We start from the raw sequence: 25,452 nt of genomic DNA on the forward strand, positions 1-25,452 counted from the left end.
GTGCCTGCTTCGCCCATTTTATGAATGAAGCAGGCAGGAGGCACGTGACATAGGAAGTTATGCTGCCAGGGCCCGCCTGCCCAGCCTCCTGCCTCCAGCCTGCTATGATCGTAAGTACAGGCTGCTGGATCAAACATATCTATAGTTAAACATTGCCTGCCTGCAGTTACAGTAGATACCATTAGCACAGTGAGCGGGGCCCAGGGCAATAAAATACAATGACTGCACTGGGCCCCCGCTGCCATTTAAAAACTAGTGTAGATACCAGCCCCCAACCCCTGTATTGGGGGTCATTCACAGTGGCTGACACTGTTATGGGGGATCTGTGGATGTCAAATAGCATAAGATGCTATTTATCTGTCATCCACAGATTCCCCCATAGCAGTGTCATGCCATCCACAGATGCCCCCATAGAAGTGCCATCCACAGATGCCCCCATAACAGTGTCAGCCACAGACCCCTATAATAGTGCCATCCACAGACCCCCATAACAGTGCAATCCACAGACCCCCATAACAGTGCTATCCACAGACCCCCATAATAGTGTAATTCACAGGCTACCATTCGTTCAAAGCCCACCAAAAGCATACCTTTTGGTTCAAAATATTTTTATTTCTTATTTTCCTCCTCAAAAACCTTATAGGGCGAAAAATACGGTAAATGAATCTGCAATCAGAAAATAAATACAAATTAGAAAAAAAGGATATAGGTGCAGCATTGGTTCAAGCTCCTACTAGAGGGACAGCTATGCTGGGCTAAGTATAAACCAACAGACCTGACTGAACAACAGATGTGCAGGTTGGGGGGACACCTGGGAAATAGTGACCAATAAATAACATTCCAATTGTCATTCAAGAGTATTTCTTCTGGGAGGCTAACTGGGACAATGTTCTCAAAAATAAAAATGCAGCCACAAAAAGGGATATTTTTAAAAGCATCCTAAACTCTAATTGTGAGAGGTTAGTATCTTATAGAAAGAGGGTGAGGAACAAAGAAAAATCAAAGTGGATAAATAGAAATTTAAAGGAAGCAATAAATGAGAAAAAAAAAGGAATTAATTCATTAAAACAGGGAGGTAGCCAGGAATCATTGAAAAACTATAAGCCAAAACATAGAATATGTAAAAGACAAATAAAATCAGCCAAGATAAAGACAGAGAGACTCATTGGGAAGAGAGTAAAACTAACCCTAAAATGTTCTTCAGTTATATAAATGGTAAAGTTTAAACCAGAAACTACTGGCCAGTTAAGGAGTGATAAGGGAGAAGTTATAGAGGGTGATGGGAAGAAAGCAAAGCTATCAAATATTATTTTTTGTCTACTGTAATCACTGAGGAAATGAACTGTCAGATGAAATTAAGAGTGCAAAAAAACAACTCATCAGGTCCATGTGCCCTGTCTGACCCAGGAAAAAGTGCAGCAGCATCTTAAAAAGATTAAAATAGACAAATCACTGGGTCTAAGAGAATTAAGTATATTCATAGACAGACCTTTATAACTGATATTTAAGAAATCTATAACCACACAGGGTAAAAGAAGAGAATATAAAGATGCTAAATCAGACTCACACAGGCAAATATAAAGTACTCCATGATGTATCCGGAAAGCTGCGTATTGTTTACAAGGACACAGTCCAAGTTTTTATGTACCAAGCTGGTGCCTCTGAATGGTTAGACCAACATGGATTGTGACTGGAGGCAACCATACAATATTGGCTTCAGAGTAGCGACACCATGATCTGAATATTATATTTACTTTCTGTTAGTCGCCCGCTGGGCTGGCGGGGGCAGGTCCACCTGTCCGCTTGGTGCGAGACCTGTAGCGGGTGGGCCCGTCCCCGCGGGGCCCATCTTTTGGCGTAAAAATGGGCTCTGTCAAGGGGGAATTTGTCACATCTATTATTCATGGGATGGGGCGCAATTGGATTGAGAAGTTGCTCATGTGTATGTTTTTTTAAATTTTAGGCGCCACTATATATGGAAATAAATAGAGGTGTCCAGCTTTGAAATTTTAGGACATACTAAGTAGAGAGGAGCGTGGATGGGTAGGGGGAGGGGGCTGGGGAGGTGTTTTGGTAGAGACTCTTGTTGCTATCTATGCTCAGGAGTCATGAGTGGGAGGAGGGGGGGGGAAGAGGGAAGGGGGTTGTTTCCACGGGTGATCCCAACGATACGTATAGCTCTAGGATATATCTTTCCAGGGCTGTTCGTTACTAGCTACCATTTGCCATGACTCAAAAGATTTTCAGTTGGAACATACGTGGTTTAGCAGAGGGGGTAAAGAGAGGTGCAGTTTTTGATCTAGTACATAGACACCTGCCTGTAATAGTAGCACTACTTGAAACCCATAATTCCATTGAGAGAGTTAATACAATGGGAAAAAAAAAAGGTGGGCATCTTATGAATATCACTCCTGTTTTACCATTCATAATCAAATTGACTATAACCCAATTGATGAACTGATTAATGGGGAAGGGCGATTTATATTTCTGCAGGGTAGATTGAATGGTCAGAGGATTATCTTGGCAGGGTTAATTAATGTTGAAATTCAATACTTTTGGGCTCATATCCATATGGTATGGGACTCACTAAAGGTCTTTTTACGTGGCCTTTATAGTACCAAATTTAGGCAGAAAAAGAAAAGCTTTTTTGATACACAGAAACAGTTGGAAGACAACGTTAGACAAAAGGAAATTGAAATTGCCCAAATAAATAACATTGATACTCAAGCAGCATTAGAAAATGCAAGGGAGGAATATAAAAAATATCTCTATAATAAAGTAAAACATAAAATCATCTTCTCAGGGCAAAGAAAATTCAGCAAATCTGGGAAGTCAGGAAGATTACTTGCAATGCTGATTCAAAACCAGAAAGGAGTTAATAAAATTAATAAAATCCAAACTAGTAAAATGGTTGCATCAAACGACCTCAAAACTATTTTACATACATTTTTTGGTCACTTTTCTACTTTATATAGGTCTAAAATTGAGCAGCAGGATGATACAGCACAACACTACTTAAATAACATCAATATTCCTGAACTTGACGGACAAGACATTGAGTGGTTAAACAGACCTATTGAGTTAAATGAGGTTAAACTTACATTGGGAACGATTAATTGTAACACAACCCCAGGTGCTGATGCTTTCCCTTTTGAAAGGTATAGGAAACATGGGGATGTATTACTTCCTTGTCTATTAGATGTAATCATGTATCCTATAGGTCTGGATCTCTCTTTATGGAAGCTATAGTTAACTCTAATACCGAAAAAATATAAAAATCCCAATCTTATAATATCATATAGGCCCATTTAGTTGCTAAACAACAATATAAAATCATTGCTAAATTATTCTCTAATAGATTTAAAACATTGATTTATAAGCTTATCCATCATCATCTAACAGGATTTATACCCAAAAGAAATATCCAAGATAATATACGTAGAATGTTCCTAAACATACAGGTTGGAAGGGGGGGGGACCGCTCCATCCTGTCGCTGGACGCTGCAAAGGCGTTTGACAGGGTGGAGTGGTCATTCCTCTGGGCAGTAATGGAAAGAATGAAACTGTTTACTTGTTTCATTAAATGGTTCAGATTATGTATCAGAATCCAATATCGAAAATTCGCATTAATGGGGAATATTCCCCACTATTCCAGCTGACGCAGGGGACTCATCAGGGTTGCCCCCTTTCCCCATTACTTTTCACAATCTTTATGGAGCCATTGGCTTGTAAGATCAGAAGTGATGAAGAAATTTTTGGATTTGGTGGAGAAGGAGATATAGACAAAGTCAGTTTATACGCAGATGACACATTACTATTCTTAAAAACTGGATATATTGGGCTTCCAAAACTTATGAAAATCATTGATGACTTTGGTTTAATATCTGGATACGAAATCAATTGGGAAAAATCTAAATTATTACCCTTGAATCCACCGCCCCCCCAACCCTAGTAATAGGGTACACACCCTATTACCTACAGAATCCTTAACATATCTTGGCATTCAAATTGGATCCAATTTGGAGAGCTATACTAAGTTAAACATTCTCCCAATGATAGGAAAAGTTAGGAGTGAAATAAGAACATGGCTAAAACTCCTGATATCCCAAATTAATCGTATTGCTCTGATTAAAATGATATTATTGCCCATAATTTTGTACTCTCTAGTCTCATGTCCTATATGAATAGAGGACTACTCTTTTGGCTTACTGGATTATTTACTTAATTAATTAATATGGGTCCGGAAACGGGTTAGAATTAAATTAAGATCTCTGTTACTAGCTGAGGAGGGGAACTTTCCCTACCATATCTTAAAGGCTACTACATTGCTGCACAATTAAGGTGGTGCATAAATAACAGGAATAGCTGCAACATTAAGTATCTATTTAGGAACTATGATGGCCCACGTGAAGACATCTTTTGTATTTTAGAAAGGATATTAAACTGGAAGAAATAAATGGATGTATATTTAGTAAGATGTTAAAAAAAACTTGGAAATATATTAGGTATATTGCAGGGGAGTTACACGCTGTTACCTTTACTCCGATATGGAGAAATACACTCTTACCACAACTTAACAAAATCCCTGATATTAAATATTGGGAACTGAGGGGAATCTTATATATACCACAAATTGTTTCACATGGGTTGTTGAAATCACTGGAAGAAATATTGCCAGACGCAACACTCGGTTTTATTGATATTTATTTCGATATTTACAATTGAGCCATGCTCTGAAATACACTGAGAATAAGGAGTATCTAATAGTCACAAAAAATACTCTTTTTGATTTTTTATATTATTCGTCACAAAAGAACTACCTCATCTCCATGATATATCATAAATTGATAAAAGAGTTTACGAAAAATAATAAATTTGGGAGTGAAATTAAATGAGAAAGGGAATTACACAGTAGTACTAACTTACTTTGGAACATTATATATGGTAACATAAAGAAATCCTCTGTGTCGCGAGCACATAGATTGATATTAATTACGATTATACATCGTTTATATTACACTCCACTATTTCTTTCTAGGATCTATAAAGATAGGGAAGATAGATGTTAGAAATGTCAAGCAGATAGGGCAGACTATCTGAACTCATTATGAGAATGTCTGGATATCCAGGAGTATTGGTCTAAGATATTCGAGGAGATTCGGACATCTCTTGATTACCCCCTTAGTATTGAACACGTGTTCAGCATCTTTCCGGAAACCACGAGATACAAAGGGGAGCAATCATTGTGGCTCAAAGGGATGGCATTAGCTAAAGTTGTTATAACAAAATATTGGGAATAAAAAATAAAAATAAACATAATTTGTAGAATGGAAAGAATATATGGATAAAATCAAAATATACGAGGGCATATTCTTTAACAAGAAGAAGAATTGGATCAAAAACTGGCAAAGTTGGAATTAGAGTTTCTTGAGTTCGGGGACATCAGTGGAATAGGGAAAGGTTGGGTAGGGTTAGTGGGTTCAAATTTCGACATTAAGGAATTGTAAATTAAATGTAAACTTATTGAAAAAAGAAAGAAAAATAAATCTATAATGACAGGGAGTGTTCAAAAAGATTGGCGCTTAGCAAATGAGGCGCCAATATTCAAAAAGGGGTAAAAAACTAAACCTGAAACTATAGGCCAGTAAGTCTAACATCTGTTGTGGGTAAACTGTTTGAAGAGATGCTATTCTGGAGTATCTCAATGAAAATAAGTGTATAATGGTGCTTCAGCACTGCTTCCTGAGGGATCAGTCATGTTTGTTAAACTAATTTAATCAGTTTCTATGAGGAGGTAAGTTCTTGACAGGACCGAGGTGAGTCAATGGATGTCATATATCTTGACTTCTCCAGAGCATTTGACACTGTACCACATAAAAGGTTGGTACATAAAATAAGAATGCTCGGACTGGGAGAAAACATCTGTATGTGGGTAAGTAACTGGCTCAATGATAGAAAACAGAGGGTGGTTATTAATGGTACACACTCTTCAATATATTTAATAAAGGGAACCTGTCACCATTAAAATGCTAATTAATCTGCAGGCAGCATGTTATAAAGCAGAAGCAACTGAGCAGATTGATAAATAGTTATGTGGGAAAAGAGTCAGTAAAACTTGTGTTTTATAAATTAAATTTCCTGGTCATTCTGGGCTTTGAAGTCAAGGATGAGTTCCTATCAGTGATTGACAGCCTTCCCTCTATGATTGTGTATACAGAGAAAGCTTTCAATCACCAATGCGACCTCCTCCTTGACGTCAAAGCACAAAATGAGCAGGAATTTGAATGTATAAAACACAAGTTTTACTGACTCTCTTCCCACAAAACAATATGTCAGTCTGCTCAGTTCCTTCTGCTCTAGCACATGCTGTCAGCAGCTAAGACACCATGTTCAGCATGACCGGTTCCCTTTAATGATCTTGTAGAGCTGTTCCACAGCTGATTATACATATTTACAGACAACACTAACCTATGTAAAGTAATTAACACAGAAGAGGACAGTATACATCTGCAGATAGGTAACACTGACATGGAATAGGACTTAGGAATTTTAGTGAACAGCAAACTAAGCTGTATAAACCAGTGTCAGGCAGCTGCTGCTAAGGCCAATAAGATAATGGATTGCATCAAAAGGGGCATAGATGCCCGTGATGAGAACATAGTCCTACCACTTTACAAATCACTAGTCAGATCACACATTGAGCACTATGTAGAGTCCTGGGCTCCTGTGAACAAGGCAGACATAGCAGAGCTGGAGAGGGTTCAGAGGAGGGCATCTAAAGTAATAACTGAAATGGGTGGACTACAGTACCCTGAAGCAGATTTAGAATGAGGGTTATTCAATTTAGAAAAAATACGAAGGGGAGGTGTAATAACTATATATAAATATATCAGGGGTCAGTACAGAGATCTCGCCCATCATTTATTTATCCCCAGGACTCTGACTGTGACGAGGGGACATTCCCTTCGTCTGGAGGAAAGAAGGTTTCTACACAAACGTAGAAGAGGATTTTTTATGGTAAGAGCAGTGAGACTATGGAACTCTCTGCCTGAGGCGGTGGTGAAGGTGAATTCACTAAAAGAGTTCAAGAGTGGTCTAGATGTGTTTCTAGAGCGTAATAATTAGAGATGAGCGAATCGAATCCCACGAAGGATATGCTATCAGTGTGTGGCTCCCATGTTTGAAACTGTCTCCTGTCTACAAAATGTGATCCCCAAATTGAAAAATGGGACTCTGTTCACTTCTATGGGAGTTCAAAAAATAGCTATTCCAGGAGTCCCATATTGGTGAATAGAGAGGTGGCTGTGCATGTGTGGTGTGTTCTCCATTCACCACCATGGTAAATAGAGAACATTCCTGGCATTATCAGTGTGCCTTCCTTCATTTTGGCTACTTTCATGCTAGCATTAGGTTTGTCCGGCAAGCTGTTGCGGCAGGGGAACAGCCTGCCATATCCGTACTAACGCTAGCACATGTGTGCTTTTGGAAGTCCAGCCTGGCCCCATTCACTATAATGGGAATGAGCCGAAGTTCCGGCCGTAGCACGGCAAACATGCAGAGAGGCGGCCGGACAAATACCGCAGCATGATGCATTTTTTGTCCGGTCACCTCTCGGCATGTTTGCGCTAGTGTGTATGTAGCCTTTGGGGGGACCCGTTCTGGAGATAGGTTCTGTGACCAGCATCTATCTGACATTGATGGCATATCCTAGCGATATGACATCAGTGTTTGAGTTGGGAATATGCCTTTAACATGAAATAACCTACAACTGATATAACGTATTTACAGTTCAGTTTGTAACATTTTAATGTAACATTTTAGAAAAATTTAGAATTTCTCTTTAAATAGAATTAGAAGCCTAAGTTTTTCACATGTGTTGATGACTGGGAAGAAATCTTAAACAAATTGAAGTTTAAAAATACCCATCATGAGACCTGCACATTGAGATGAAAACTTTGGTTCAAGTTGCTGCATATCAGATCGTCTTGTGATGCAGTCTGAGGTTTGTGAATTTTACAACTTTCATTTAGTAGCAAGAGATTTCGCAGTCCAATGATTGATACAGATCATTGCTAAATGACTTTCAGATATGTTTTGCAATGGTTGATGAGCAGAGAAAGATATGCCATTGTTCTACTGGCATAACTAAACTGAAATATAAATATTACCTAGTCAATGACATGGCACACAATTAAACACATACATCCCACCTCATCCCGAATTCTAGAAATCATTCTTAAAAGGAACACTCCCAGAATAAAGTTACAAACATTCACACAGATTTTAGCAGGCAGTATTCAATAAATGCATTAGACACACATCAAGTATTTTAATTACCATTTTGAAAGCCTCAATGATTCCTTTATCTTATGCCTTTAATAACCTATTTGAATACATTAACCTAAAATAGTAGTTTTCTTGTCTCTGGTTTACAGGAAAAGACTGAATTATGTTTCAAGCTTTTTTAAATAGATCTAAAATTGTAGTCAAGTGGCATTTTTAGCTATAAAGCTGCTTAGCTTTCTTTTAATATTTGCAACATAACAAAATCGAGCAAATTGTCCTTGAACTTTTATTTGCTTTAACTTTCATTTATTTTTTATACAATTTGTTAAAGGGGTTTTCTGGGAAGTTGATACTGATGACCTACAGTATGCTCAGGATAGGTCATCAGTATTTGATCCAACACTTGGGACCCCTGCCAATCAGCTGTTTGAGAAGGCACAGGCCTGGCCTTCTTGCAGCTTACCAAGCACAGCGCCGTATGTGTATAGTGGCTGTGCTTGGTATCACGTACAGTCACTATAAAATGTACAGCGCTGTGCTTGGTTCCTTCTCAAATAGCTGATAGGTGGGGGTCCCGGGTGTCGGACCATCACTGAGTTGATACTGATGACCTATCCTGAGTATACTATAGGTCCTCAGTATGAAAATCCCCAAAAATATTCAAACAAGAATGAGTCTATTTGATATTTTTTGGAATCGTTTTTGTAACCATATTTAAAATTATCCATTTGAAAAGTGTAAAAAGATTGAAAGCGCCTCCTGGAATTTTCTCTTTTTCTCTTTAATTGTACACAACTGACCAAAATGTAACTTCATTTCAATTTTAGGTCCAACATTCTAATAAATGTAATAATATATCTTTATATGACCTTTTCTGATACAGAGCTACAAATTTCGAAGTATGAAATAGGAATTGAAAAATAAGAAGCCCTGTTTATCAGAAAGGGGAAAGAAATATGCCAGATGACATGTTAAAGAATTCAGATAACAGTCAGATCACACAGTTGTGAGAATGGTTGAAACTGTCACTGATCAGTTGCATTTTTTCATTGAAGCATATGGTCAGGTGTTCAATGGAGAAACAGGTGGCTGTCACTCCACGCAGACTGAGGACTACTTGCCAGCAAAGCCTTTCCACCACTGCTTGTACAGCCAGTGTGAGGCCTAATATTCACCAACCAATGGCTGGCAGTCCTGGGGTATTTAAGGCACCTTCTCCTGTGGGAAGGTTACTAAGTAATATGGTTCTTTAGGTTCTTTAGCTTGCCAAATTCCCTGTGAACATATGCTGATCTGTTGTATACTAGTGTACCGACCTCTGCTGTTTACTATACTCTGACCTTCTGCTGCCTGTCCTGACCTATGCCTGTTCTCTGTATTGCTTCTACACTCACTGCCCACAGGCGGGCGCCCTGTGCGAGATAATCTTGTGCCCCCCCCCCCCCCCCGGGTTCACCTAAACATACACAAAGAGGAAAACAATCTTTGTAAAAAACAGTTTTTTTTATTACAGATAATTTAAGTCCAAGTGCCAACAAGTACAATCATACCCAGTGTCACCCATAGCCAGTCCCCTGCCCCCCTTAATCATACCCAGTGTCACCCAGAGTCAGTCCCCTGCCCCCCTTAATCATACCCTGTCACCTTTACCCAGTCCCCTGCCCTTCTTAATCATACCCAGTGTCACCATTACCCAGTCCCCTGCCCCCTCAATTAGGGGACTGGGTAAACGTGACAGGGTATGATTTAGGGGGGCAGGGGACTAGCTACGGGTGACACTGGGTATGATTAAGGGGGGCAGGGTCTAATTGAGGGGACAGGGGACTGGGTAAGGGTGACACTGGGCATGATTAAGAAGGGCAGGGGACTGGGAAAAGGTGACAGGGTATGATTAAGGGGGGCAGGAGACTGGCTATGGGTGACACTGGGTATGATTAAGGGCCTTAATCATACCCAGTGTCACCTATAGCCAGTCTCCTGCCCCCCTTAATCATATCCTGTCACCTTTACCCAGTCCCTTGCCCCCCTTAATCATACCCAGTGTCAACCAAAGCCAGTCCCCTGCCCTTTAAATATACCCAGTGTCACCCTTATCCAGTCCCCTGCCCCTCATACCCAGTGTCTGTCACCCTTACCCAGTCCCCTGCCCCCCTTAATTAGACCCTGCCCCTATTTAATGAAAGATATTTTGTAAAAAAAAAAAAAAAAAACAGGTACTCACTATTTGAAGTCTTCTGCTCCCTCCCTGTCTGCAGAGCACCGGCCGCTGCCCTCACACATTGAGCGGATCCTTCCGCAGATCTCTGTGAAGGCGCAGCACCTGGATGCTGCACCTGCGCCCCTAAGCTCCTCCTCCACACTCCAGAATCTGGCCCTGATTGCACATATTCTGCAAGCCCTGACTTTGGCCTTCTCTGATGCAATTCTGCCTCCCTTGGTGCCCTGCATCAGAGTCTCTGACAGCAGTGAGTCGGCTGTAAAAAAACACACACTGAAACTACTCCATGAGATAGCAATCTGGTGGCTTCCCTGCAACAGAATCCAGATCCTTGCATAGGGGTTGAAGGAGAAATACTGGGGGCCTGCCAGGAAAACACGATTAGGATTACCCCTAAGTGAAATCTGTTGGTTAACACAGTGGTCTCTCACCCACTGTGGTAACAGTATCCAGTAAATGGTTGGATTATTGGACTTTATGCATAGTAAAATTAATAGTTCCAAGTTGTTTACTCATACGTGGATAATCTTATAAGTGGATAATCTTAAAATATCTGTTGAACATTTGAATCTTACTGCTTATTTCTATTTTACTGATGGTTATTACTGTTGATCGAGCACCAAAGTGCTCGGGTGCTCAAGTAGAAGACTTTGGGTAGCTTGGGTGCTCTACCGAGCACCCGAGCACAATGGAAGTCAGTGGGACAACCCGAGCATTAAACCAGGCACCCCCTGCTCTGAAGAGAGTAGGGTGTCTGGTTCATAGTAAAAGGTCAGAAATTGATGAAAACACCACTGAAATGGTTCGGGAACAGCATGGGGAGGATGTCTGGATGCATCTTGGACTCCCAGGTCGCTGCTGGGAGCGATGTTGTCTCAGTCGTACGCCACTTTTGCAGACTGACAATAATACGCACAAAACCAAAGATAAAATCGCTTTTAGAGGAAAAATTGTTAGGAAACATTCTTTCCTGTATATTTATTTGTATATAAAGTGCAAGTGCTGCCAAAAATTACAAGGAAGAGGCACTCCGATACAACCTGTATACAACATAAAGGAGGGCCTCATTCACATTGTGGTACAATTGTTCAGGTAGTGGGACTCCTACACTCATAAAGCCTATGCACTAAGTGAAAGGGCTGCCAAAAATCACAAGGAACCAAGACTACAATACATCCTTTATTACACATAAAGGAGGGCATCATACACACCCTTAAAAAATTATGATTGCCTGCTCATGAGTCTCTAAAACATCAGGAGCAAGGGCCTGCTGGTGACCCTCTAAATAATTAGGGGCTGGGGCCTGCTGCTGATCTAACCATCTAAAACATTAGGGGAGAGGATCTGCTGCTAAGCTGACCCTCTAAAACATAAGGGACGAGGGCCTGCTGATGACCCTCTAAAACATTAGGGGGCGAGGGCCTGCTGCTGATCTGACCAACTAAAACATTATGGGCGAGGGCCTGCTGCTGATCTGACCATCTAAAACATTATGGACGAGGGCCTGCTGGTGACCCTCTAAAACATTAGGGGTGAGGGTCTGCTGCTGAGCTGACCCCGTAAAACATTAGGGGCGAGGGCCTGCTGTTCATCGGACCATCTAAAACATTAGGGGCGAGGGCCTGCTGCTAAGCTGACCCTCTAAAACATTAAGAGTGAGGGCAACCTAATAAGCATGTTGATATGATGGAGGAGGAGGACGAGAAAAGGAAGATTGAACCATATACCCTTTTTTGTGCTGGAAGGGGTGCATGGGAATACAGTGTATTCAATACACCATAAAAACCACATTTAAAGTGCCTTTATGTTCAGCCACTTTCCTCTGGTGGAGTAGAGAAGTCAGGGGCAATCCAGGCCTTGTTCATATTGATAAGAATCAACCTGTCAGCATTTTCAATTGACAGGCGGATGCACTTATCAGTTATTATGCCCCCAGCAGCACTATTTACCCGCTCTGACAAAACGCTGGCGGCGGGGCAGGCCAGCACCTCCAAGGCGTAGAGCGCTAGTTCATGCCACGTGTCCAGCTTAGACACCCAATAGTTGCAAGGCACAAAGGGCTCCTTGAGGACGCTGACACGGTCTGCCATGTACTCCTTCACCATCTTCCAAAACTTTTCCCTCCTTGTGACACTAGGCCGCGCATCAGGGTGAAGGTGCTGGCGGGGTGTCATGAAACTGTCCCAGGCCTTGGAGAGTGTTGCCCTGCCTCTGTTGGAACTGCTCTGTGTTCCCCTCGTCTCCCCTCCTCGGTTGCACAATGAACTACGTACTCTGCCGCCAGCGTAGTCAGCTGGAAATTTTTGGAGCAATTTTTCCACAAGTTAGTGATTCTGGCAGGCTGTTCCAGCTGAGAACAGCCTGCCGGAATTCACTGAATCCAAAACTGCAGACTGAATGCCCGCCATCCCCATCAACTACAATGGGGTACGGCAGAGATCCGCACGCAATCGGGGGGGTAAGGGGGGGGGGCGCTTTTTTGATGTTCTCCCTGTTGGTAAATTACCCTAGAAACTGCCCTGAGTGTATGCGCAAATAAATTAAACTGAATGTCACAGATATTTAGGATGCTCAAACGTTATACAGGAGATGTAGCACAGGTAATGTTGCTGTCACCAGCGGCGAAAAAATTACACTGAATGTCACAGATATTTAGGATGTGCAAATGTAACACAACTGATGTAGCAGAGGTTGTGTCGCGGTCAGAAGCGGCGAAACAATTGCACGCAATTTAGCGCAGTTTGCGCTAATAATATATATTGCATCCAGATAAAATAATAGTCCTTAAAAGAACCTTTCAACAATAAACCTTGCCTAAAAAAATAAGCGAATTCCTGTCCCTACACTATCTGTCCCTTCTACTGCAGTTCTCCCTGACTAAGACTGAGCCGTACCACGTGTCATCGGGTGCTATATAGCAACCGATGACACGTTCCGGCCAGCCAATCACTGTAATGCCAGTAACCAACATGGCTACGGCATTACAGTGAGTGACAGTACATCCTCGCAAGTTTATTGGCTGCGTAGCAGCCAACAAACGTGCGGGGAGGAGACTTGAGCATCGCGCTTGAGCACACGCAGTGTTCTGCCGAACACCGCGATGTGCCAAGCATCGCGATACTCGAGTGAAAATAGTGTTTGGACGAGCATGCTCACCCAACACTAATGGATATCCATAGAGCGGATGCAAAATAAAACTTTAATACCAAAATTACTTCAATATATAATACAGTATATAAATATACACTCATTAACGAAAAAGAATGCTCCCAGAGAGAAATGTCAGATTGCTATAAAAGTCAGCACGCAGTTATAGCTCTGGCAGATGTGTAAATGATTACAGTTGTTGTCTGATTAGACTCTGGGTCTTGCCACTAGAGGGCATAAAATTTCTTCCTCCACTGCTCTCCGAGGCAACTTATAAGAAAAGCTCTCAGAGGCAACTTTTGAGTAGTGTGCGTCTTGCTTAGAGATTGTTGTCTGCTAGACATGCATCTACGATGTACACAAAGACATTTTGCCCAGTTGACAGATTGAGAGTATTTGCATCATGACTTAGAGAAGCAGGATGGACATTTCAAAAATTGGCCCCCATCTAGGCTGTTCTAACCAGTTGTTAGAAGGTGTTGGGAGCTTTGGTTATGTGAGGGTACGCACACACGGTAAACAAGCTCTGGAGGTCCAGACAGACTACACTAGTGTAGAGAATTGTTGAATCTGCTGACAAGCATGAGCAGCTCCCGCAGTTCCTTTGTTCACCATCCAGGTACAGGTGGCACCTTCATTATACATCCCTGCCGGACCACTTCTAGATGCTTACCAGTAGGAAATTTGGGGTCACAGCGCCCATTACGCATTATGTCCTGTCATTGATAGACAGCCACTGTTGCCTTTATATACAGTAGTGCCATGAGCAAGAAACCTGGACTACTATGGACTGGAACCTTTTGTCTTTAGACAAGAATTCAGGATCTGTTTGGGATCTGATGATAGTTTGGTTTGTGTATTGTAGGGGATCAGCTCTCTTTCGGGGGTCATTCTCACAGATATCTTCAGGACACCAAATTTAGGATCCAAACACAGTGCTTTATTGCGGCACATCCGCACAAACATAAACAATAATGCAAAATAATAAACACTCGCCCGGCTGGGCTCTTACTAAACAAATAGATCCCTGACTCACCTAAGTCCCTGTTCCCACCCTGTGAACACGTGCGGCTTTCTGAGCCAATGTCCCACAGCCTCCTGGCTGTACAGAGCGCAGTACGCCCACTGTCTCCAGTCCAGTGTCTCTTGGGGAATCGTGGTCTCTCAGCCCTCCTGGCTTGGACCACACTGACAGAGCCTCCAGACCTCTGTCCGCAGGTAACACACTCCCCCCTTGCTGACACCCTGGGAGGTGCTTTGTGCCAGTCTGATTACTTCCAGCTGGTCTCGCCTGTGGTGGAATAGGGGTGTGGACCGAACTATCCACCCCTTCCTTGCCTCTACCCTACGTGAGACCTGTCACTGTCTCACAGTATGGAGACCTGGTGGTGAGCACTTTTATCCTGCCTTTGCTGTGGAGCAGCACAATGTCCCAAATGCTTGTATGAAGACCCCTGGTAGTGATACAAGAGACACTAACAGCTCAGCGATCTGTGCAGGACATCCTAAAACCACATGTGTTGTCTCTCATGGAAGGGCTTCAAGGTAGCATTTTTCAGCAGAATAATGCTCGCCCACACACAGCATAGGTTTCCCAGGAATGGCTCTGCCAGAATGGAACATATCCTTAGCCTGCCCAGTTAACAGATTTCACTGAGCATTGATGGTACCAACTGGGATGCCAGCTTAAGCAACCTATGAGTGTATAGGATCTACGGGCCCAGCTGCAACATCTGTGAGCAAATGTGCTGCAGGTTATGATATGGAACCTGCATGCTCAACTTTATCTTATCTTGTATCCGGGCTAAAGGTGGCCCAATAGGGTACTAGACCCTCCTTTGTACAGTTTACCAAATGAAATTTATCCTTTCACTCTAATATTGCAAACAGCTACATACAGTATATCAGGGGTGGCCAACCTTATGGACACGAAGAGCCAGAAAAAAAAACGTATGACTACCAGGAGCCACAAGCTATACATTGTGCGGTTGTGTTGTGATGTTATGGTGTTCACCGCATAGGAAATATTTTTTTATATTTTAATAGGTCACACTTTTTTGGGCATGGCAATATTTATTGTCTGTAAATTTTATATGTAAAATTGGGATAGGGAGCGTGTGACGAAACCAACCTCGTCACTGGGTGGTGGAGAGGCCTGGCTACCAGCCTCTTGCCCCAGGATTATGGGCCCTCTCATCAGCCAGGCTTCCTTTGTTCACAAAGGACTTTTACAAACTTTTGAACCACTGGTCTAATTCGTGCCATTTTGGGATATGTTAAATGTCTATGTGTACTGTAAAGGGTGGGACATTGTATATTTGAGTAGTGATGTCTGTCCTATTGTCCCCACGTTTGTATTGGCGATTTCCCTTTGTCCTGAGAGATAATTGACTTACTCCTTGGTTGTCTCCAGGACAGAAGACACTGTGTATTCTCCTGCCTGTGATACAATCGCATCAACCCATTGTGTGGGGTAATTGTATCACAAGGGAGGATTTTGTGTGGGAATGTCTGAGTGTATTGTGCGTGTTTATTGGTTGTTTTTACAAAACCCTGTGGGTGGTAACCTTGTTGGAAAATGTGTATAAGTCAATGCTTGTGTGTTCAATAAAGAGTTCCTGTTGTACCCTTCATCATGTTGAGGCTGGTGTTTGGGTAACTGATCGACACTGGGGATTGCTATACGCTGAAGATTTGCTATACTCCCCGGGCTATAGTATTAGCTCTTGTAAGAGCTGTTCCTGCTCTCTGGATTTAGGAGAGGTTCACCCACTGGAGCCTGGAGCCTTGTCTTAGGTCCAGGGTGGGTAGGAGACAGTGAGACCTCAACCAAGCTTCAGCGGTTCGTGGGGTCTGCAGCACTTACCGTGTCAAGTGAAGTGCTTGGAGTCCTCGGGAAGCACTAGGAACATCTATCGACGGAGGTACCCGGTCGGGGTGCCAGGAGATCCGTTACATTGGTGGCAAGCAGTGGGATGGCGTCCTAGTGAGAGGAGAAGCAGCTCGGAGACACCGTTCATGGATTAACAAAATTGAGGGCAACACTAGTATCCGTACAGCGCCCCTGGCTACAGCAGCAGGATGGAACCAGCAGTGAGGAAGACCTGGATGGCTGGGATGCATTATGGAAAGGCATCTGGTACCAGGCCCTGGGTAATGTACAATACCAGCGAGGTGAGAGTCTCCCCAGTGGAGAGCAGCGATTGCAGAAGCAAGTGGCCCTGCGGATGCCCTTCATGGGAGAGCAGCCCCTGGAGGAATGGGTGAAGGAACTAGAGCACCGGGTATGGCAGTAGCTATGTTTGGAGGAGGCCTACCAGTCACTCTGGTGGTATATGGCACAGTATATACCCTGGACAGCTGAGCATGACAAGCCAAAGGGAGAGGAGTTTGATGGTCCTGGCTTGCTATGGGAGTCCTTTGCAGAGCCTGACTTCGGGAGCCCTGCACAGTCCAGACTTTAGAACATTTTCTATGAGAGGGAGGCTAGGCAGGATTGGGATGACCCCCACGAGGTAGAGAAAGACCTGGCTCACCTAGCAACCCTGGAGTGGAAACTGGAGCAGGACTACCGAGATCTCTTCCACTCTATTGAGAGGGCTCAGCGAGAGAGCAGAGTGTCAGACCCAGGTCCAGAGCTTTTCAGCTGGGAGGATATTGTGGAGGATTACTGGGGAGACCCGACTGAAGTATCCCCTGCTTCAGTACCAGCTACAATGGCAGCCGGAGTTTCAGGGAGTAGGGACAGTTGGTCCTGCTCTCCAGCGGCAGTCTGATTTGCAGGGAGAGGGGAGCATCGTCTCCATCCCCCAGCGGCCGTGTGCTGTACAGGGAATTGGGAGCCCAGTCTCCATTCCCCAGCAGCAGTGTAATCTACAGGGAATTGGGAGCCCAGTCTGCATTCCACAGCAGCCGTGTGATCTACAAGGAATTGGGAGCACAGTCTCCATCCCCCAGCGGCAGTTTAATGAACCAGGGGGAGACAGTAGGCCCCACAACAGTGCAGATGGGACCATGGTCTCTGCACTCACAGCACAGGGGGGTAGGGACAGTCGGTCCTGTCCCCCATCAACAGGGCTGTTTAGCCAAAGGGGAGACAGTTGGTCTCCCCCCACAGCAGCATGGTGGTCTATCTAAAGGGGAGACAGTCGATCTCTCCCTACAACAGCAGAGCGGTGTATCTAAAGGAGAGACAGTCGGTCTCCCCCTACAACAGCCAGGCTACAACCAGGCTTCTTCCGTGGTAGCCCTGGCACCAGGGCAAAGTACCGCTGGTCTCTGCCCACTCAGCCGTGGTGAGGCACATGGACATGGACAGGTTTATCCCTTGCTCAGGTGTAGTAACCATTTATTGTGGGTGGGCTGTACTGCTGTTTCTGTTTTGTGGGTGGGTTGCTGGACTAACAAGGGCACTGACTGGCAGAAAGTCAGAGCCACTGGGTGGTGGAGAAGCCTGGCTACCAGCCTCTTGCCCCAGGATTATGGGCCCTCTCATCAGCCAGGCTTCCTTTGTTCACAAAGGACTTTTACTAACTTTTGAACCACTGGTATAATTCTATGGAGCAACACTGGAAAATGCTGCGCTCTTCCACAGGAAGCCAGGAGCCCGGACCTCGCCCTGAACCTTGGGCGCACAACGGATCCCAAAAGAAAGAAAGATGGTCCAGCTTCACTGAAAAATACTTGAGGCTTTATTCAATCCCGTGCAGATAAAAACCAACATACAGCAATGCAGAAAATTGACCGGTTTCGGATCACTGTAGATGCGGATCCTTAGTCATGATGTGCATCAGTAGGAGGTGAGGTCGAGACTAAATAGTGAACCACCAAACACAGGTGATCACAATCAGGTACAGGACACACCTCCTGATGACATCCTTCACAGATAAAATGCATAGTAATTACAACATGCCAAAAGACATAGAAAAATAAGATAACATTTACAAATTGCAATGATAAAAAAGAAAAGGAGTAAACATATTAGTAATGTAGAATAGTATCATGACGCCTATTCAGTCCTGATGGTATCCGTGAGCCTAATTTGAAAATCCAAAAGCACTCACGATTGAGCAACTTTTTCTTGTGATCACTGCCTTTGTTTGGTCTGTTAACCTTTTCCACTCCTTGTACTGACATGCTGTCTGTATTACCATCGTGGACCGCAGCAAAATGCAGACTAGCAGCAGAAACATTTTTTATTTTAGCATGAGGTACATCAGAGATGTGACGGCAAATTAGAATTTTCAAACAGTTGGATGTGCACCTGACGTACTGTAAATTACACAGAGAGCATGTTATGCAATGTGGTGTTGCAATTGATGTATTGCTGAATAGTATGAGTGGTGTGGTTACTTGTAGACACAATATGCAAGCCCATACTCATATATGAGCAACATGTACATCTTTTATGCCCACATTTAAAATTACCTATGTTTCTCAGCCAAGTAGGCTAGGAGCCAGGTTTATCCTGGTATAGAGAGGGGATCACCATATTTGCTAAAGTAACAGCACGTCGGGCAACACATCTAACACCGCTTTTTACAACGTCACCCCACGCTTGGTCATATTTGAGAAGATGAAGATGTCTTTTGACAATATTACATATTTGTGAATAGTCACAGCTATAACTCGTGGAAAAAGTAACTTGCTTCTCTTTATGACCAAGCCTGGGCGTTTTGTTGGGAAAGATTAAATTATCCCGAGACATGGTAGAAACCATATTCTTTGATCGGTTTAAAAGTCTGCTAGGATAATTCCTGGCTAGGAGACGAGAGGTGACAGTATTCATTTCTTCAATGCAAGTTTCACTAGAGGAACGATTGCGCAAAGCGCGAATGTATTCGTCCCTAGGGATATTATGGACAGTGTGTGCAGGATGACAGGATCCCGCATGTAGGATGGTATTTCCTGCGGTTTTCTTTCTGTGCATGCGACTATGTACACGGCCATCCCCCACGTCCCCAACTAAACACAAATCCAAAAAGGATATTAGGGTCTTATGAGAGTTTAAAGAAAAACGTAATTTACAATTGTTAGCATTGAGAAAGGATCCGAATGATGTTACGGCCGCCACATCGCCCGACCAAACAAAGAGCAGGTCATCGATGTAGCGACCGTACCACCGGACGGATCCACTCCATGGGTTGGAATCAGAGAAAAGAAAATGATGTTCCCACCATGCCATATAAATGTTTGCAAGCGATGGTGAGAAACGGGCCCCCATAGAGACTCCTCTGCATTGGAGAAAAAATCTCCCATTGAACACAATATACCATATGGTATATTGCATAACATGCTCTCTGTGTAATTTACAGTAGGTCGGGTGCACATCCAACTGTTTGAAAATTCTAATTTGCTTTCACATCTCTGATGTACCTCATGCTAAAATAAAAAATGTTTCTGCCGCTAGTCTGCATTTTGCTGCGGTCCACGATGGTAATACAGACAGCAGGTCAGTACAAGGAGTGGAAAGGGTTAACAGACCAAACAGAGGCGGTGATCACAAGAAAAAGTTGCTCAATCGTGAGTGCTTTTGGATTTTCAAATTAGGCTCACGGATACCATCAGGACTGAATAGGCGTCATGATACTATTCTACATTACTAATATGTTTACTCCTCTTCTTTTTTATCATTGCAATTTGTAAATTTTTCTATGTCTTTTGGCATGTTGTAATTACTATGCATTTTATCTGTGAAGGATGTCATCAGGAGGTGTGTCCTGTACCTGATTGTGATCACCTGTGTTTGGTGGTATAAAGCCTCAAGTGTTTTTCAGTGAAGCTGGACCATCTTTCTTTCTTTTGTGACTGGTATAATTCGTGCCATTTTGGGATATGTTAAATGTCTATGTGTACTGTAAAGGGTGGGACATTGTATATTTGAGTAGTGATGTCTGTCCTATTGTCCCCACGTATGTATTGGCGATTTCCCTTTGTCCTGAGAAATAATTGATTTACTCCTCGGTTGTCTCCAGGACAGAAGACACTGTGTATTCTCCTGCCTTTGATACAATTGCATCAACCCATTGTGTGGGGTAATTGTATCACAGGAAGAAGGGAGGATTTTGTGTGGGAGTGTCTGAATGTATTGTGCGTGTTTATTGGTTGTTTTTACAAAACCCTGTGGGTGGTAACCTTGTTGGAAAATGTGTATAAGTCAATGCTTGTGTGTTCAATAAAGAGTTCCTGTTGTACCCTTCATCATGTTGAGGCTGGTCTTTGGGTAACTGATCGACACTGGGGATTGCTATACGCTGAAGATTTGCTATACTCCCCGGGCTATACAAACCGGATTCCCAAAAGGTTGGGACACTATACAAATCGTGAATAAAAACTGAATGCAATGATGTGGAGGTGCCAACTTCTAATATTTTATTCAGAATAGAACAATCACGGAACAAAAGTTTAAACTGAGAAAATATACCATTTTAAGGGAAAAATATGTTGAATCAGAATTTCATGGTGTCAACAAATCCCCAAAAAGTTGGGACAAGGCCATTTTCACCACTGTGTGGCATCTCCCCTTCTTCTTACAACACTCAACGTCTGGGGACCGAGGAGACTAGTTTCTCAAGTTTAGAAATAGGAACGCTCTCCCATTATTGTCTAATACAGGCCTCTAACTGTTCAATCGTCTTGGGCCTTCTTTGTTGCACCTTCCTCTTTATGATGCGCCAAATGTTCTCTATAGGTGAAAGATCTGGACTGCAGACTGGCCATTTCAGTACCCGGATCCTTCTCCTACGCAGCCATGATGTTGTGATTGATGCAGAATGTGGTCTGGTATTATCTTGCTGAAAAATGCAGGGTCTTCCCTGAAAGAGATGACGTCTGGATGGGAGCATATGTTGTTCTAGAACCTGAATATATTTTTCTGCATTGATGGTGCCTTTCCAGACATGCAAGCTGCCCATGCCACACGCACTCATGCAACCCCATACCCTCAGAGATGCAGGCTTCTGAACTGAAGATAAGAGAGATAAGAGAGATAGGAGGCAGCGCCTCATGTGTGGTGTAGTCTAATAATAGGTACGAGAGGTAAAGTAAAAACTCTTACCAGAAGATGTTGTGAGGAGTCACAACACCTATATGAAGCTTGTGCTGATTTTCCCTATCAGCGTGCGGGGTGCCTGCGCTGCTGCCTAGGTTCCAGCCCCGTGCTTTGGAAGCATTCGTCAGGGAGAAGTACTTTGCAGAAGAAGAAAAAAGATGAACCTTTGGATGGCGCTGTCAGCAGGAGTCAGAAGCAGGTAGGTATTGATAACACAATACTTTTTTATTTTCAGTCAACGCGTGTTTCAGGGGCGGAGAGCCCCCTTCATCAGGACAGTATACAACATAAAACAGCATTCACATGTGGCGGTTATTTAAACTCAAAAAAGGCGTGTGAGGCCAAACAAAGGTGGAGCAAGGGGAGGGGGGTGGGGAGTAGGTGTATATCTGCAACTATAGAGAGCTGTCATCGGGCATTCAGCTGCTTGCTGATCCTTTAAAGGGACTCTGTCACCAGTTTCTAACCCCCCCTTTTAAAACTATTGTTCTCTCCATGGTGCCCTTGTCATTACAAAGCTGTTGTTATAAGATAAATCCGCCGTGTAGTTTTGATAAAAATAGCTTTTATCTAACCTGTCAATCTTCTGGATAAGGTGCCCAGGGCGTTTCTGAAGGTCTGAATCTGCCGCTCTCCGCCGCCGCCGCCGTTGGTGCCCAGCTCCTCCCATGATCCTTTCAGCGCCACCTCGATGTAATGAAATCCGCCTCCGGCTCTCCTCAGTGCCCCCTCCTCCTTTTCAAAGATCCCGCGCGTGCGCACAGGCCTGTGCCTGATGCGCCCGTGCGGACTTTTAGATTCTGCCTCGTTTTGCGAAGCGCGCATCCGCGCGCGTTCGCGCATGTTCGCGCGTGTGCGCGCGCATGCGCACTTCGCTCAACGAGGCAGAATCTAAAAGTCCGCACGGGCGCATCAGGCAAAGGCCTTTGCGCACGCGCGGGATCTTTGAAAAGGAGGAGGGGGCACTGAGGAGAGCCGGAGGCGGATTTCATTACATCGAGGTGGCGCTGAAAGGATCATGGGAGGAGCTGGGCACCAAAGGCGGCGGCGGAGAGCGGCAGATTCAGACCTTCAGAAACGCCCTGGGCACCTTATCCAGAAGATTGACAGGTTAGATAAAAGCGATTTTTATCAAAACTACACGGCGGATTTATCTTATAACAACAGCTTTGTAATGACAAGGGCACTATGGAGAGAACAATAGTTTTAAAAGGGGGGGTTAGAATCTGGTGACAGAGTCCCTTTAAACATATATATAAAATGGACCCAATTTGTTTTTGAAAAAAGAAGATAGAATGATTATATTTTAAATTTTAAGTTGCTATGGGATATAGCAATACTGTAATGGTTAAGATTTGGCTGTATTTAAATTGCTTGTGGATGGATCAGTCTAGTCTTTTTTGGGAAAAAAAGACTAGGCATGGAGTGGTATAGAGCATAGTGGTTATATTGAAAGTAAAAAATATATATATAATAGGACACCTGTACCCAAAAGTGTATATATATATATATATATATATATATATATATATATATAAAAAAATATATATATATGGTATATAAAAAATACAAAAGCATATATATATATATATATATATATATAAAAATAATATAAAAAAAAATATATATATATATAGAAAAAGAATATAAAAAAAAAATATATATATGATAATATACATCCTATATCAAAATGAATGGGTAAAATGTAATAAATGGTACAGGGGGTGGTGTAAAGCATGGTGGTTATATTGATTAAAGATAAAATAATATTTTTTTTTATTATTTTTTTTATATAAAATGTGTATATCTTAAAAAATAAATAAATTATATTATATATATATATATATATATATATATATATATATATTTATATATATGTATATATACACATATGTACACAAACTTATACACAAATATACATCAGCATATACATAAAATTGTACCATGATTTATATGACTATATATAAAAATCTTACTCTGTAAATAAAATTACACATATTGGTAGATAAAAGGGGGGGGGGAGGGAGTTGTTGGCTGATTTTTAAAAAAAATAATAAGTAGGGGAGAGCAATATCAGGAGATTAACCTGATTAGAATCCAAGGGAAATGGCTACTGATACAATGTTGTAGTTATTTCATGAGGCTGTATCAATTGTCCGTCATGGACACAGTTTCACAAATGTAGCTAGCAGAGATTTTCTAGGCAGTAATGTAGGGCTGCAGGTGTTTGTTATATGAAGGTAGTATTTGGGATATAAAACTGAGGCCGCCCTTTGCCCCGGTCAACTCCAACATTCAGAGAGATATATAAATATATTAACCTAAAATATTATAGAGTATTCTGTTGTATGAGCCCCTCGTATAAAAAAATCTTTTAATATTCATGGTGGAATACCAAGCGACGAGATGTTAGAAGTTTTTCGGGGATGTCCTTTGAAAAAGTTTATACTAGAGGATGGTCTCATTTATTTCATTCAGCCCTTGGGGCGCAAGGGTATCTAATTGGTACATCCAATAGACTTCTCGTCGCTGTAATGTACTGAACACTATCAAGGGTACAGTTTCGCCGGATTCGTTTGTATTGATTATATGGGATGTTTTCTAACCATTTTTTATTGTGAAAACTTGAAAAATTGATATAACTATTTGTATCAATGGATTTGAAGTATGTTTGGGTGGCCAGTTGATTGTTTTTGGTAGAGATAATTATATCTAAAAATTCGATCTCACTTTTACTGTATTTCGGGGTGAATTTGATTCCCCAACTTGTATTGCTTATATTATTACAAAACTGTATAACCTCACCACGCATGATACACCACCACTGGCAACCACAGCCAAAAATCAGGTTATTACCATAGACAACTCACATTCTGGTCCTTCTGCGCTAGTACCTTTTTTAGGGCATGTCAAAACTACCCCAACTCCCGTCAGTCTGGCCCAGCCTCCTCCACACCCCCCACATTCCCAAAAAGCTGCTCACCAGATCACACAATATTTAAGACCAATCCCTGGAAAAAGAAAACTAGAACACGAGGCTGTAGGGGAGGTATCCAAAAAAGGAAAATCGTCCAGGCATTAGAAAAAACTAAACATGCAACCACCTCCACCATAAAAATCTTCAACCTTTCCTCCCATATACTGACTGCAATAGAAACTAAAGTGCTGGAGAAGGGATTATCTTTCTGCCCTTTCAATACTGTCAATCCCTTTGAGTTGTTTTTAGATATACAAAAATGTAGGCGAAATCTTACAATCAAAAGACATTTTGAGGTTGAACATATAAAATTTCCCCCCAAGGAAAAAATAGACCAACCAATAGAGACGGAATTATCCTCATTTACACACCAAGATGTTAGACCAAAGTCCAATTTCTTTCCCCTCCAAAGTCAGGGACACCATATCCCCACTTTTTTTTACCTTATATCTTCTGATATCAAAACAATGACTACTATACCAATCATGCCAAATAGAAAATATAACCTTAGTAAACCAGAAAAAAATGCTTGGAAAAAACTCAGTGCAAATGAAAATATAATTATCCGCCCAGCAGATAAAGGGGGTGGGATAGTTATCCAAGATTTTGCGGACTAATGGAAGGAGGCACTAAATATCCTCAATGATACGGTTTACTACGAAAAAGTGTCAGAAAATCCCTTTCCGGGTATAAATAAAGATCTCATAAAAATAATAAAGGATGCCCATGATAGAAATTATATAAAGAAAAAATAAAAAAACTTCCTAATGCCAA

This window comes from Bufo gargarizans, chromosome 1 (genome assembly GCF_014858855.1).
Source record: "Bufo gargarizans isolate SCDJY-AF-19 chromosome 1, ASM1485885v1, whole genome shotgun sequence".
NCBI lineage: Eukaryota > Metazoa > Chordata > Amphibia > Anura > Bufonidae > Bufo > Bufo gargarizans.